The sequence below is a fragment of the Balaenoptera physalus genome (assembly GCF_965194825.1).
Source record: "Balaenoptera physalus genome assembly, chromosome: 2".
Taxonomy (NCBI): domain Eukaryota; kingdom Metazoa; phylum Chordata; class Mammalia; order Artiodactyla; family Balaenopteridae; genus Balaenoptera; species Balaenoptera physalus.
The window spans coordinates 169,746,648-169,762,610 of record NC_138883.1 but is presented as its reverse complement, the minus strand read 5'-3'; the positions used below and the strand labels follow the sequence as shown (position 1 = coordinate 169,762,610).

General features: G+C 41.0%; 1 long non-coding RNA gene across 1 annotated transcript; it reads left to right on the top strand.

The window, feature by feature from the left end:
* Positions 1 to 313: 313 nt before the first annotated feature.
* Positions 314 to 12,947, top strand: LOC309656469. Its single transcript, XR_014261389.1, has 3 exons — positions 314 to 853; positions 5,516 to 5,637; positions 10,793 to 12,947. It is a non-coding gene; the product is annotated as an uncharacterized lncRNA (long non-coding RNA).
* Positions 12,948 to 15,963: the final 3,016 nt, after the last annotated feature.

Genomic DNA, 15,963 nt, shown 5'->3' with positions numbered 1-15,963 from the left:
TCGGGTTGAGCCGGCGCGGCGCGGGCCACAGCTTCCCGAGACTCGGTCGGGACGAGGCGCGCGGTCCCCACGAGCCCCCCTCCCGTTCCCGGTCCGGTTCCCCGGGGTGGACGCGGGGTTCCCGCCCCCAGTGGCCGGGGAAGCGACGCCGCCAGGCCCGCGGCTCCCCGCCGCCGAGGCCCAGACCCCTACCTGGGCCGGAAGCCGGCGTCTCCATCCACCCCTCGGGCGTGCGGGGCGGGACGGCCGGGGGCGGGGCGCTCGAGGGGGCGGCCCCTCGCCAGGCTCTGGAAGAACGTTCTCCCTCCCGCCAGCGGGCGCCGCCTTCCGCCGGGACCGCCGGTGGTGGGGGAGGCCGCGCCGTCCGCCCTGCGCTCCTCGCAGGGCCCGGGACTGGCGGCCGAGGCTGCGAGGGGCTTCATGGCGTTCGGCCGCGCCTCCCTGGCCTGGAGCCCGGGGGAAAGGGAGAGGACCGCGGCGTCCCTGGAGCCCCCTCGGACAGACCCACTTTCCTGAAGCGAAGTCTCCTTGCGATGCGCGGTGTCTTCCCCCAAGAACTTCCCCCAAACTCCGTGGGCCTCGTGCCACGAGGATGTCACCTCGAGGCCAGCGGGCTCCGACCTTGAAATTGAGAGGGAAAATGACTAATGAGGTCTCCCCGGCAGATATCAGTGCACTTTAGCGGCCTGCGAAGGAACTTCTGCCTTAGAGAGGAGGCCTGTCAATCACCAACCCTCTGGCTGGTCCTCTCTGTGCCCTGCCTGAGCTCACCGGACGGGTCTGTGCTGGCCAGGTTCCCTGAACAGCCTAAGGGACATGTGGGGCATGCTTATGCCTTCCTCCCCTTCAAAAGGTGAGAACGACAATCAAAATGGCATTTGATTCTGTTAATAATCTAAACGGGTCTGTCATCCGCGGTGCCCCAAAATTGGAAGAATTCTAGAAGACCGAACAGGCGTCTTCTAGTCTTAATCAATGCATCTGTCTTAAGGAAAAAACACGATCATTTGAGTAGATGCCAAAAGGGCATTCAGCATATTTATGATATTTTCCTCATAAAATATCTTTGAAATCTAGAACTTGAACAGTGGGTTTTTCTCAGAATATCGTATGTTTCATCTAATGTGTGATGATCTCAGAGTATTGAGAATATCGTATCAATACTAGCATTATATAAATGGATTCAAATTTTCTAGTTCTTTCTTTAAAAACTAGATCATACCAAATATATTATTTAACATAAGAATTAATAAAGAGTAAGCAAATGGCCACATACAAAATTGTAAGAGGCCAACAATGACCAATTAAAATACAGTGGGAAAAATGGATCCCGTTCACAATAGCAGCAAAGAACATAAAATAACTAGGAATGATAAAAAATGAGAAAGGTGGGAGATCTGAAAAGGAAAATGCAAGACTATCGAGAAATCATCTGTAAAGTATTTTATAATTGGAGAGACATAGGCTATCCTACAGTGAGAAGACAAGATTTTAAATACATAATTACTGCCTCCCAAATTAAGAGACAAAACATTCTAAACTTCATCTGAGAAACCAAGCTAGAATAGCTAAGACCAGTGGTCCTCAGACTATGGCCTGGGGGTATCTAGGGTCCTAGAAACTCTTTCAAGGGGTTCACAGTATCGAAATTGCTTTCATAACAATATTAAGTCTTTCTTCACTCTTTTTCACTCCCATTCTTTCACAAATATACAGTGAAGTTTCCCAGTGGTTGCATAGTACGTGATATCACAACAGATTGAATGCAGAAGCAGAAATGTCTTCTGTTATGCCAAACATTAAAGGAATTAACATGAATTTAAAACAATGCCATTTCTCCTACTAAATTTCCTTTGTTTTGGAATATAATTATTTTTCATAAAAAATGTTATTGATATTTATGTTAACACGTAATGAGTTTCCTAGTTTTTAAAATTAATATAGAAACAAATATTTTTTATTTTCTTAGTTTTAATTTTCTGATATGGAATATATCGATTAATATAACACAAACAAAAGCTCTTTGGAATTCTCAATGATTTTTAAGAGTGTAAAAGAGGGTCTGAAAACCCCAAAAGTTTGAGAACCTTCTGATAACAATGAAAAAAACCCATATTATTAAACTATAATAATTAAGGGCACTAACTCAAGAAGAGAACAGTGTGTCTAATGCAGTCAGCAGCCTAAGAGCATCAAGGGCAAAACGTGTAGCCCCACGACTGATTCATTGTAACAGTGGAGACCGGGCACCAGAGAAACCACGAGACAAAGTTTTGATCGGCTCAAAGCAGAGAAGGGTTGGGAGTAGAGGGGCCAGCCTGAGGTCTGGACTGCAAAATGAGCTCAGGGTCCTGTTTCCGTGGATAAATGTAGAACATCGCATTCAGAAACACCTTACCTGAAGCTCTGCGCCTGCATTGTAAATCAAGTCTGCTTCTCTGTGTCAGAGTGAGTTAGAACCTCCATGCAAGATTGGGATGTTTCATTCTTACTGATACAATCTCAAAAATCGAATTTTCTGATAGTCTCTGGCTTCAGAGAACAAGATTTTCCGAAGAGTAAGAAAACAGTAGGCACTCAGAGAAGATGGTTTTTGTGACCCTTTACAGCTGCACGTGCCCTTGGGAAGGAATATGGTTTCCTGTTCATCTTATATGAATGAATGAATGAATATGAATGAATGAATATGGTTTCCTATTCATCCTGAATAGCCAGGCAGATTCTGTACTCTCACTCTGAGCTTTTTTTTTTCGGTCTCAAAAAAAAACCCCACAACTGATTAAATAGTCCAAAAGCACTTGCTAACAGATATGAGAACTTCACATATGATACAAAGCCATAAAAAGCAATATAGGAGGAAAACTTTGTTCAGTAAATGATTTTAGGACAGTTGGTTAGCTTTTAGGCAAATATGTAATTAGATCTTGTGTCATATCATGCACAAGATAAATACCATAAGGATTAAAAAGTTAAATGTAGGGGAATTCCCTGGTGGCACAGTGGTTAAGAATCCGCCTGCCAATGCAGGGGGCATGGGTTCGATCCCTGGTCTGGGAAGATCCCACATGCTGCGGAGCAACTAAGCCCGTGAGCCACAACTACTGAAACCTGCGCATCTAGAGCCCGTGCTCCACAACAAGAGAAGCCACTGCAATGAGAAGCCCGCTCACCGCAACTAGAGAAAGCCCACATGCAGCAACAAAGACCCAACACAGCCAAAAATAAATAAATATTTTTTTTAAGTTAAAGTTAGAAAATCAAAAGCCTAGATAAAGTTAAATGTAATATCTATCAAATATTTGGATGGGAAAACATTTTATGTTTAAAAAGAATTGTATGGGAAAATAATTGGTAACTTTGACTGAGAAATCTGGTACGTCCCTTAAAACCATCAACCAAAACAAAGAAAAAACAACAAACCTGCAAAGGGAAACTATACTCTGGAAAAAATAGGTGCCACAGATCAAACAGCATTCATATCTTTAATCTATGAAAGAAAAGTGCATTGAAACCAGGGCTTTAATGGTTAAAGAAGACTATATATAGGTAAGGGCTACAATAGAGGGATAGGTAGGAGGCTATGGGAGCACAAAGGAGAAAGTAGGTAATTCTATGTGGGTCTGGGTTGAGGGGTTGAATAAGGGCAAGGGGAAGGGGGTGTAGTCAGGGAAGTCTTCTCAGAGGAGTTATTGGGTTTGGGGCATAAGGCTGCATAGGAGCTCATCACTAGGTAGACAGAGGAAAGGAGGTCATAGCAGACAGACAGGAGTATGTGCAGAAATAAAGAGTCCTGGGGGAAACAAAATGCTTGCCTATGGCTGGAGAGGCATGGGAGATAAAGCTGCAACATGGATGAGTTTGTGTAACGGAACAGGACCCCATGGGGCCTTGGGGGGCGAGGGGAGGCAGGCCTTGGCCCGCATCCTCTGCTGGAGCTCCTCTCTGAAGTACCTGGTTGATAGTGTGTGATGCACATTTCCTGAGTGGTTTTGCAGATGTTAACCGCCCCCCACACTCCCACACCTCCAACAAATGGAAGATGTTAATTACTTGACCAGAGCACACAGCCCCCAGGCCTCCTGGAGCCTAAGGACTGATGATGTTAACCCCTGAGACACCGCCCCACTACCTCACCGTCAGCCAGTCAGAGAGTGGTGCACAAGCTGATCACACACCCACCCGACCCTTCGCCTGGCTTTTAAGAGTGCTTTGCCAAAACCGTTCAGGGAGTTCGGGGCTTTTAGGGCATGAGCCACCTGTCTCCTTGCATGGCCCTGTAGTGAACCTTTCTCTGCCCCAAACTACGACGTTTCAGTTTGTTTGGCCTCACTGTGTGTCGGGCACACGAAGTTGCATTAACATTTGGTCCAAAAGCCCCATATGCTAGACCAAAGGGCATAGATAGATGTATTTGATCATGGGAAGTAATTAAAGACATTTCCATCGTGAATACCACAATCTGATAGATGAGACAGAGAGGAAGAGGTGACTTGGAGGGCTACTAAGGATTTTTGATGGCCAGATTTTGTAACTGAATGTGGCAGAAAGACAAAAGAGTTGGAATGACTGACGGTTTTGCCTTGGGTCTGATGACTCAAAAGGGAATCTTCTTTTTGTTAGTAGTCCACACCTCCTTCCCGCTTGCTCCCTCGAGAGATCTATTTTTGACGAAGGAATGCCTAGATAAGCGTACATGAACACACGTACTACCACCACTGCTATCTCCCCTCCCCCTCCCCATGAGTGTGCTTGAGTGATAAGAAATGGTTGCATAATTGTCTTCTAGGAAAGTTGATTTCGGTCAATTGAGGGCTTTGTTTTGCGGAGTAGAATGAAATGTTTGGGAAAAGACTCTGGGGAAAGAACTAAGAAGCTTAGGAGCCATTTGATTACGTTTTGCCAAAGGGTGAAAGAATAGAACCGTCTTCTCTATGAAGCCTTCAGTAAAACCACAGGAGGGATGGTGTGGGCTGGAGATAAGTATTAAGTCTAGCCTCAAGGTGACTCACACAGACCCAGTGCTATTCCTCAACTAGTTAGAGAGCTGTGGTCCCAGAAACCGAAGTACAGAAGGAGATGTGGGTTTGGGATGGAAACAATGAATTCTAAATTTCACATGGTGTGTCTGACATGTAACTAATTATTAGGCATAAGATACAGCTTTTTTAGAATGTTCAAAGTGTCTCCCTTTTAGAATAGGTTCATATCTGTTTTACCTCCAGAAAGGGCAGGGTTTGCTTTTCCTTTGTCTCCTATGTTACTTTGTTCTGCTCGTAAGCTCTTTTTACTGGTTTGGTTTCCTGCCATCTCACGATATGTTCTCTACTGTTATTTTTCCCTGTATTTCCCCCCTCTTATGCAGGAGATGCTCAGACTCTGCCAGAGATTTAGGGACTTTTATTTCTAACCAATTAGAAACAAGACATAAAGAGCTGTGGCTCAGGGTAGAATGTCATCTTTATTACTCTGAAAAGGAAATTGAAGAATGAGCCCCACCTCTTCTCTCTCATTCCAGTTTTAACCCATCTGTCCAGTGCCGGGCGAAGGGGCTCAGAGGAAGCAGGAACTGAATGGACGTGCCAGAGGCAGAGCCCACCTTGTAAGCGAACCCAGCACAACTGAGATTCAGGAGAGGAGGTAAGGGAAGGAATAGGGCTCCTCCCGGCATTCAGAGCCTCAGAAACGCCTCCCTGAAACATCTGTGCAAGAACTGCAGCCCAGTGAAATTAGTTCTCAAACGTAGCCTTATCTCCATCACACTGGTACTGACTTCATTTAGATTTTCACCGCCCTAGGGTGTTCCAGCGTTTTCCTGACTTTTGCCTCTGCTTTGCCACCCCAACTTTACAATGAGTTAAACTATGGGCTGTATTACTCAAGCCCTTCGGAGGAAGGCTGCTTACATTGACAGTGTGCCCATGTGGTGATCCTCTCAGGCAAGAACATACAGTACATGGTCCACAGATCTCTCCAACAGCTCTCTTTTTTAAATGGCATGGAAGGATTACATAAGTATCACTTAATGACTGTGAAATAGAGGTTTTAGGCAAACATGGTTCAGGGTGAGCTTTTCCTGATTAGTGATATAATAACCCTTCCCTGTGATGACAACAGTTAATGAACGGGCCAGGAGTTCAGAATGCACACATCTATGGAAGAAGTTTGTTCCCATTGATGTAAGCAACACCAATAAAAATCCCAATGTGCATTCTTTTTTGAGAGTTCCTGAAGCTGAAACGTAGACACAGCCTTGTCTTCCGCATTACAAACTAATTTCTGATTTCAGAACATTGCAAAATTCTTTGTCATGTAATTAATTCAAGGCTGAGAAGCAGGTTGTCTTGGTGGTGTTAAATTATACATTTGGCTAAAGCTGAGGTAAAGTAACCCCACAGAGTTTGTTAAAATATTCACACTGCCAATTAGCGTAATGGGGGCAGTAGATTCTGTGCAAGATAGCTTTGGAAAGCAGGAAAACCAGCAGAGTAAATGTCAAACAAACAAACAACAGAAACAACAAAAACTAGGAACAAAATCCACCTTTAGAAATACGTTAAAAAATGTTTTCAGGTCCTCCCACATATTTTTCCCTTCAAGTCCACCAACTATGTGGTTTTTCACTCCCTTTCATAGATATCTGTCCTTCTGATCTTTTTAAATTGTGACCCTCAGAGTATAATTAAGTCTCGTTTCAATGAGTTTACCTATAAAAGGAAACAAACATACTAAGCACTCCCTGTGCCATGTGCCTACCAGGCCCTTTCCATTCACCATTTAATTGAATCCTCACAAGAACCCGACTGTAAAGAAATGAGCATTTCCATTTTGCAAAAGAGGAAACTAAGGCAAAGAGAGGTTAAGTAACTAACCCAAGGTTGTACTGTTTATAAGTCGTGGACCCAGGTAGTGAGAAGCAATTGTATATGTAGTTGAGCAGGTATAGAGCACGAGATGTGTAGCTGATTTGCCTTGTTTTAAAAGTTGCCTAAAATAATAAATTGTAATGACATTTCTTTGTTTTTAGACACTTTGTTTATAAACAGTTGCTTAGATAAGAAATGGGGGACTTTGACTTGCCAGATTGGTTGATTGTCCTTTTTTTAAAAAATCGTAGTGAAATACACATAACATAAAAATTCCCATCTCAACTATTTTTAAGTGAACAGTTCAGTGGCATTAAGTACATTCACATTGTTGTGCTACCATCACCACCATCTATCCACAGAACTCTTGTCATCTTGTAAAACTGAAGCTCTGTGCCCATTAGACAGTAACTACCATTCCCCATTTCCCCAGCCCCTGGCAATCACCATTCTACTGTCTGTCTCTATGAATTGACTACTCAAGTTACTTCAGATAAGTGGAATCATATGGCCTTTGTCCTTTCCTGACTGGCTTATTTTACTTAGCATTATGTCCTCAAGGTTCATCCATGTTGTAGCATGTCATAATTTCCTTCCATTTTAAGACTGAATAATATTCCATTGTATGCGTATACCACATTTTGTTTATTCATCCATTGATGGACACTTCCACCTTTTGGCTGCTGTGAATAATGCTGCTCTGAACATGGATGTGCAAACCTCAAGTCTCTGCTTTTAATTCTTTTGGGTATATATCCAAGAGAGGAATTGCTGGAGCAAATGGTAATTCTATTATTAATTTTTTGAGAAACAACAATACTGTTTTCCACAGAGGCTGTACCATTTTACATTCCCACCAACAGTGCACAAGGATTCCAGTTTCTTCACATCCTCTCCAAAATTTGTTAAGTGCTGGGTTTTTTGAGTAGCCTTCCCCACGGATGGGAGGTGAGGTTGATTGCCTTTTAATGCATAGGCTTGCTTTTGCATAGAAAGGTAGGAAACTTCCAAGATACCCCCAAGTATCTTCCCACTGACTTATAAATGAATCCGAAATTCTTTGCAATGTGTGAGTCATTCCAGGCTCTCAATAGAATGCATATTAGTTGTTAATGGTAAAGAGCAGTTATGTAATTCATTTCACATATCCTTACAACCTTTCTGTGAGGTCAATGTTATTATCCCCATGTTACTCATGAGGAAACTGAGGTCTGGATTATTCAAGAGTCAGGAGATTCAAACTCAGATCCTCTGACTCCAAATCCTGGATAGTTCCACACTGCTAGAAACTGGAGGCTGTTGGGAAGTGTGTTAAAGAGGAAGTTATTATCACTGATTAAAAATTATTGGGGGCTTCCCTGGTGGCGCAGTGGTTGAGAGTCTGCCTGCCAATGCAGGGGACACGGGTTCGAGCCCTGGCCTGGGAAGATCCCAAATGCCGCGGAGCGACTAGGCCCGTGAGCCACAATTGCTGAGCCTGCGCATCTGGAGCCTGTGCTCCGCAACAAGAGAGGCCGCGATAGTGAGAGGCCCGCGCACTGCGATGAAGAGTGGCCCCCACTTGCCGCAACTAGAGAAAGCCCTCGCACAGAAACGAAGACCTAACACAGCCATAAATAAATAAATAAATAAATAAATAAAATTTAAAAATAAATAAATAAAGCGAATAATTTTTTTAAAAAAATTATTGGATTGATTAGCAGAGAACAGGACCTGAGAGGGTGTGGGACAAAACACTGCTTAGTTTTCATGGTGGGGTTGGGAGTGAAAAAGGGTTGAAAAACGTGGATGCTTGTAGTGAGCCTAAATTCAAGTGAAGGATTCTAGGATCTGGAAGTTGCGGAGCCTTCCAAAGAGAAGGATGTTGAGGTAGAAGTTGAGGAAAACTAAATACAACCGTAACCTGTTCCACTATTTTGCAGAGGATGGGATTTGTTGCTGACAAACCTAGAAACGCTGGGCAAAATTGTCTCTCCTTCTCAATTTTCCACCTGAAAAATGGAGATCACTATCTTTCTTATAGGAAAAACCGAGTATTTGACTCTATAATGTTCTAAGCTTCTCAGAGAAAAAATGTTTACTATGTTTTATTTCCTTGATTTAACTCTGAAAATGACAAGATAATCAAACTTTCTTTCACTGTTCAACATAGAACTTGAATATTTAAAACAAAACACTGTACATGAAAGTGTTAAACTCTTTCAGAATTTGCTATATTCCAGCTCTAGAATGACTATGGACCCCATTCACTTAAAAAATAAACCTGTAATAATGTTTGACATTCTAATAATGCAATTTGAAAAATTGCTTCAAGACCAGTGTTTTGAGATAAATAGGAGACTAAGAAATGAAAAGATCAGGCATTACGACGCTTTCATTTGTTCACATCTGATCACTTAACAATAAGAACTTTAAAATGTGGATAAACTTTTAGTAATCCACCAACTTTATTCATTCAATATTTGGAAGAATGTAACAGTAATATGTTGAATTCAGAAATGAGACAAAATTAGAAATATGAATAAACAGAAAAAAATGTAGGAAAGATGTGGAAATAAGCTTGAGAATAGTCTAATACAACCAGGTGTCCCTAATAAAAATCATGTCCTAATAGTGCTTTACCCATTTCAAAGTATTTCTTAGTTTACATGGAAGTGTGCCAGTGGTGACTGTAATTCACACATTCAACATGACTGCTAAGTATAAGTTTAAAACTACTAGGGTCATGCTCTGTCTGCAGGGATAGCATATCACCAATGAAATGATACACATTTGTTCCAAAAAAGATTGTGAATGGAGCCTAACTTAAAAGTGTTTAAATTAAAAAAAGAGATAGTATATCTCTTGGTGAGTGTGATATGAAAGATTATTTCCATGGCCCATTATACTCACCTGGACAAGTGCCACAGCAAATGTTACTTGACTCTCAGGCTCCTGGAGAGAGATCCAATTCTAGACCTGTCCTGGAAATTAAGATATAAACTTTGATTGTCTCCAAGGGACTGACTCTGGTAATGGCAAGGCCGGGGAGTTTGACATCTTTAAAAGTATACTTGATCAAGAAGGTCCTAAAAGAACATGGTTTGATTAAAGTACTTCTGCAAAGCAGGTCAGGAAAGTCCTCGGGAATGCTTTGCCACTGTCCTCACTAAATATCTCTAAAATTACTTACACATACACACAATTGTAGGTAATCCAAAAGATTTTGTTTATTTAATGAATTTCACAGTGTGTGTGTATATGTAAACAAGTACGCATATGCTGGGGTGATTCCTATCTCATTCAAGGTCACAAATATTTTTAGAATAAATGGGTAGTAAAGAAGAAAAATTAGCCAGTGGAGGCTCCCATAAGAAGTCAGATAAGAAAAAAAAAGAAAGAGAGGCAGCAGTGTAGGAAAGGCTTTCTTTAAGCTAGTGGAGAGTTAAAGCAAGAGAAGGAAGCCAATAGAAGAGGAACTACTGAAGATCACGTGCCGATCTACCTTAGGAAAAAAATACATAGCAGATGTTAAGCGCATATGTCTTGCCCTGTGCAAGTGGCTTTCCATAAGTTTTCTCTGAACACCCCTGAAGCATGAACCTTATTTTCTCCCATAGAGTACCTTTAAAACAGCTCTGAGCCCATTGCATTAGGATTTTTGTTTATGTGTCTTCTCAAAGTCAGAAATCATCATTTGTTCATTTTTGTGTCCTCGATGCCTTAGCACAGGGTGGCAGTTCTGTTTGGCAATTGACTAAATGACTGGATGAAAAGACAGGGAGAAGAGGAAGAATGATCTGGGATCCCCAGGTTTCCTTTTGTGTGAATTAGGAGAAGCCTACAGTGAGGACATTTCTGGCTTCCACTTTGGGTGAATTAAACAGAAAAACATAGCAAACAAAGTCCACAAAAGACTGCTCAGCTAAATCTATTATTGTTCCCACTAGGGAATGTCAACTGCCCATTTACCTCGTCCACACAACCAGAGAGGTCACTACAGGGCATGATGGTCCAACATAGTGCCTCACGTAAGTGAACATTAATAAGTTATATATGCTTATCCGGGTGACATATTGCTTCTTCCTCTGTGATTGTGAACCATCTTCCTGATTCTTAAACACACTGAGCATTTAGTATCTGATCATCTGAGTCTTTTTGAAAGTAAATATAAGAAAAAACTATACTTGCCGCTTTGATCCAGGTTACCACAGCCCACTTTTTTCAAAATCATTTTTATGACAGCTGCTCCCCAGGTCTGAGATGATTGATATCATTACTGGTAGTGAATGAGCATCTGAGAAAGGCAAAGTGAAGCTGATCAGAGGTCATTTTCCATCGGCAATCCATCCTGCATAAACCTCAGTGTCCCGTTTGTTTTTTCCTCTTCTTTAAACTTTATCCATTTTTTTTCTTTAAAATGTTTTGTCATCTTATTAATACTGTGATTGTTCTCAATGAGGAATTATTTATTTATCCCCTATTAATATTGCCCATATGGGTTTAACACTGTGTTGGGTTCCCTGATGAACAGAAAAGAAGTAAACGAAATGGCTCCTGTCTTCAAGTGGTTAATATTAATCTGTCACATTGAACAGCAGATAGAAAAACTTAATAGCTGTCATTTATGGTGATTTACAATTAAGTGCTTTCTCACATAATCTCTTATTTCTTTCCTTCTAACAATTCTATGGGGAGCTCTTGATGGAACAAGGATTCAAATGCAGTTGTTTAATCCTGTTAGTGCACCATTGGTCTGTCTGTCTGCATGTACGCATGTGTATATATATTATATATGAGTATATATAAGTTTTATGTATAAATATATATTTTATTTTGCATAAATATATTTATATTGCATACATACATATAGGTATGTATATATACATATATGTATATGTGTACACACGTATATATACATACATACACACATATATATTTTTTTAAGTTGATGCAATTTCAAGACTCTGGTTCTACTCTGGATTTATTACTTACTGGCTGTTAAACATGGGCACACAGACCCAGTTTCTTTATCTGTAAAATGAAAATGGTAAGCCCAGTCATAACATATTTTTGCAGGAAATTTGTGAAGACCCAATAAAATAACATTTATGAAACCATTCTCAAAGTCACAATAAAAAATGTGAAACATTACTGTATACTATGGTTTCCCTGAAGAGAAAACTTCAGAGGAAACTGAAGACTTCTTAAGAACCAAGAAATTAAATGGAAACTTGACAAATACTCTCCCCAGGAGACCATTTTGTTGATCTTTGATCCTGAAATAGGAAGGGACCAAATTTTCTTCTCTGAGACTCGTACTTATACCAGAAATAGGAGGTTTGCTTGGCCATTGCTTCCTGCTAAAATGCCATGGGCACAAAACACATTACATAATATGTACATAAATATCCCTGGCATACAGAGTCAAGGAATATTCAGAAGAAAGGTATATTTAAGTTTTACATCCTAATTTTTGAATTAAAAGTAGACCTTTAGCTCAATTCTAAATTTCCTTAAGTGACAGATTTGTAAGTCGCAAGCTTACCAAACTGAAAGAGAGAGAGAGGTTTTACAACTATAGCAGTAAGATGTTCTGGAGTGGCTGAAGGACTCTATAATCTTGCGAAATATTTCCATTTATTTCCTTATTTATTTTACTTACCTATTTATTTATTTATATTGAGGTATAGTTGATGTACAATATTATATGCATTTCAGGTGTGCAACATAGTGATTCATAATTTTTAAAGGTTATACTCCATTTACAGTTATTATAAAATATTGGTCATATTCCCTGTGCTGTATAATATATCCTTGTAGCTTATTTATTTTATACATAGTAGTTTGTACCTCTTAATCCCCTATATCTATTTTGCCCTTCCGCCTTTCCCTCTCCCCACTGGTAACCACTAGTTCTCTATATCTGTGAGTTTGTTTCTATTTTGCTATATTCACTAGTGTGTATTTTTTAGATTCCACATGTAAGTGATATCATACAGTATTTGTCTTTCTCTGTCTGACTTATTTCACTTAGCATACCTCCAAGTCTACGCGTGTTTTTGCAAATGGCAAAATTTCATTCTTTCTTATGGCTGAGTAATATTGCATCTTTTTTCTTTCGTCTGTTGATGGACACTTGGGTTGCTTCTATATCTTGGGTATTGTAAGTAATGCTGCTATGAGCATTGGGGTGCGTGTATCTTTTCTAATTATTGTTTTGGGGTTTTTTCTGGATATATACCCAGGAGTGGAATTTTTAGTTCATACGGTATTTCTTTCTACTTTAGTTTTTTGAGAAACCTCCATACTGTCTTCCACAGTGGCTGCACCAATTTACATTCCCATCAAGAGTGTACAAGGGTTCCTTTTTCTCCACATCCTCACCAACATTTGCCATTTGTGGTCTTTTTGATGATAGCTATTCTTACAGGTGTGAGGTGACATCTCATTGTGGTTTTGATTTGCACTCTCTGCTGATTAATGACGTTGAGCATCTTCTCTTGCACCTGATGGCCATTTGTATGTCTTCTTTGGAAAAATGTCTATTCCATTTTTTAATAGACATCTGCCTATTTTTTAATCAGGTTGTTTGTTTTTTTGCTGTTGAGTTGTATGAGCTGTTTATATACTTGGATATTAACCCCTTATTGCTTATATCATTTGCAAATATTTTCTCCCATTCAGTAGGTTGGGTTTTTGTTTTGTTGATGGTTTCCTTGGCTGTGTTAAAGCTTTTAAGTTTAACTAGTTCCCATTTATTTATTTTTGCTTTTGTTTGCTGTAGGAGACAGATCAAAACAATATTGGGAGTGCTCTTGGGGTCAGCACCTGTGGAGAAGTAAAGAAAGTGGGATTGGGCGGATTATTCTCTCTCTAGTCCAAAATGTAATGCCATCTTCTGTATCATATTTTGATTCATTTGATTGCCATGTCAAATCAGACATGAGGTTTTTAAACTAAAACATTCTAGAGTGTTCACTTTTTATTTGAGCTCTAAGCAGAAGGAAAGTATTGTCACCGAAAAAGTTCTCAAACTCCCTGCATGATTAAGGAGCACTGAGGGAGTTCAGGAAGCAAGCAGAACAGAACAGTGCTGATTCTTCAAGGAAGACTCAGCTGACAGGAAGTGTAGAGGCACAGGGCACTTAGGTGGCAGACCTAGGATGTGTCACAGCCATTCTCACAAGCAGAAACAATAGAATCATCTGTGATGATAATAACATGAAAGATGGATGTCCCCTCTCAAACCAGACAACAGAGACAAAAGTAACAGAATATCCAGAGGAGGAAAGAGCCCGTGTTTCAGCTCTCCCTAAAGGAGCAACTGTGTTTTCTTTACTTTTCGTCTGTAGCTCTTTCTCTGTAGACATATGTGAAGGAGGCTATGGGTAGAGGGGGGCTGTTCTTTCTGGAGACAAAGAAGCCCCTGGGGGATCCTAGAGCTAGCATTCAGCTCTCTCAGGCATGCTTGGAGAGCTAGCAGGGCAGCCTATCAGAAGTCGGCTTGCACAAGGGACGGAGGAGTGAACTAGGAGAGCGCTTCCCGTTAAGAGAGAAAGGAATCGTGAAGAGCTTGACCCAGAAACACAGCCTTAGTCATCAGAGGGGAGCACAGAGCAGAAGCTGTCACTCAACTACATCCCTGGACCTTTACTGAGTCCAAGGGCAAGAACGAAAGCTGTAAGGGAAGCAAGTAAATAGGTGTTACGCCAGAAGCTGAGAGTTTCCATGTGGGCAACATGGATGTGGTGCTCTTTAAGCATCCTTTGTGCAAATAGACTGAGGCGCCCGTTCTGCCATAGACCACAGAGTCCAGGCCCCTCGGGGACTCCTAGGCATGGAGGTGGTTCAGGTGTGGGGCAACAGAAGCATGATGGTGCCAGGAGGGAGGCCATCATCTGAGATGATTTGATCATCAGAGTGCCTGGAGAAGACTAGATGGAGGCTCTAAAGTGTCACATATGGGGCTCTCTGGGACAATGGGAATTGTCACAATGATGTTCTTTTCTGAGACATACATTTGGTAATTTTTTCCTCCCTTAATGAAATATTTTTAATACATGATAGTCAAATACCTTATATCTAGGAAACACTAGGCTCTCCATAAGATCTAATTCCTAAATTTCTGCATGGGGACTCGGGATGAAATCAGTGTGAATAATCCCCAGTTAGTAACTCAGGCCCTCTGAGCTCTGTGTAGTTCTGGTCACATCCAGCCCATTATTCTTTCCGGAAAGGCTGGATTAGTGGAAACCTGGGCAACATAGCTTCCTGGCACCTCGGGTTAGGGGTACAGAATAAGGAATCAGCCAAACAATAGCACCAAAACAAACAAAAAACGTGCATACAGGAATGAAAGGTTGGGGAAATACTCTAAAACCTCCTGGTCAATTTGAGGCGCTCACATCAAGTAGAAATAAAGATATGGAAACAAAAATGGGACAGAGAAACCAGGGCAAGGGATGAGGAGTCCACACAACCTAGAGACATTCTGGAGCCCTCCTGTAGACACCCCTCTCTGCCCAGGACATTTATTTTTTTTAATTGAAGTACAGTTGATTTATAATGTTGAGTTAGTTTCAGGCGTACCGCAAAGAGATTCAGTTTATATATATATATACACACACACACACACATTCTTTTTCAGATTCTTTTCCCATATAGGTTATTACAAAATATTGAATATAGTTCCCAGTGTATTTAAAGGGCATAAAACAAAATCCACAGATTTTAATTATATAGTATATTAGTGCGCTAGGGTGGCCACAACAAAGTACCACAGGCTGAGTGGTTTAGACAACAGAATTTTATTTTCTCTCGGTTTTGGTGGTTAGAAGTCTGAAGTGAAGGGGTCAGCAGGGTTGGTTTGTTCTGAGGCCTCTCCCCTTGGCTTGCAGATGGCCATCTTCTCCCTGAATCTTCACACGGTCTTCCTGCTGTACATGTCTGTGTCCCAGTTTCCTCTTCTTCTAAGGACTTCGTCATCTTGGACTAGGGTCCACCTGAATGACCTCATGTACTTAATCGTCTCTTTAAAGACCCTATCTCTGCTCAATATTATGTAACAACCTAAATGGGAAAAGAATTTAAAAAAGACTAGATACGTGTATATGTATAA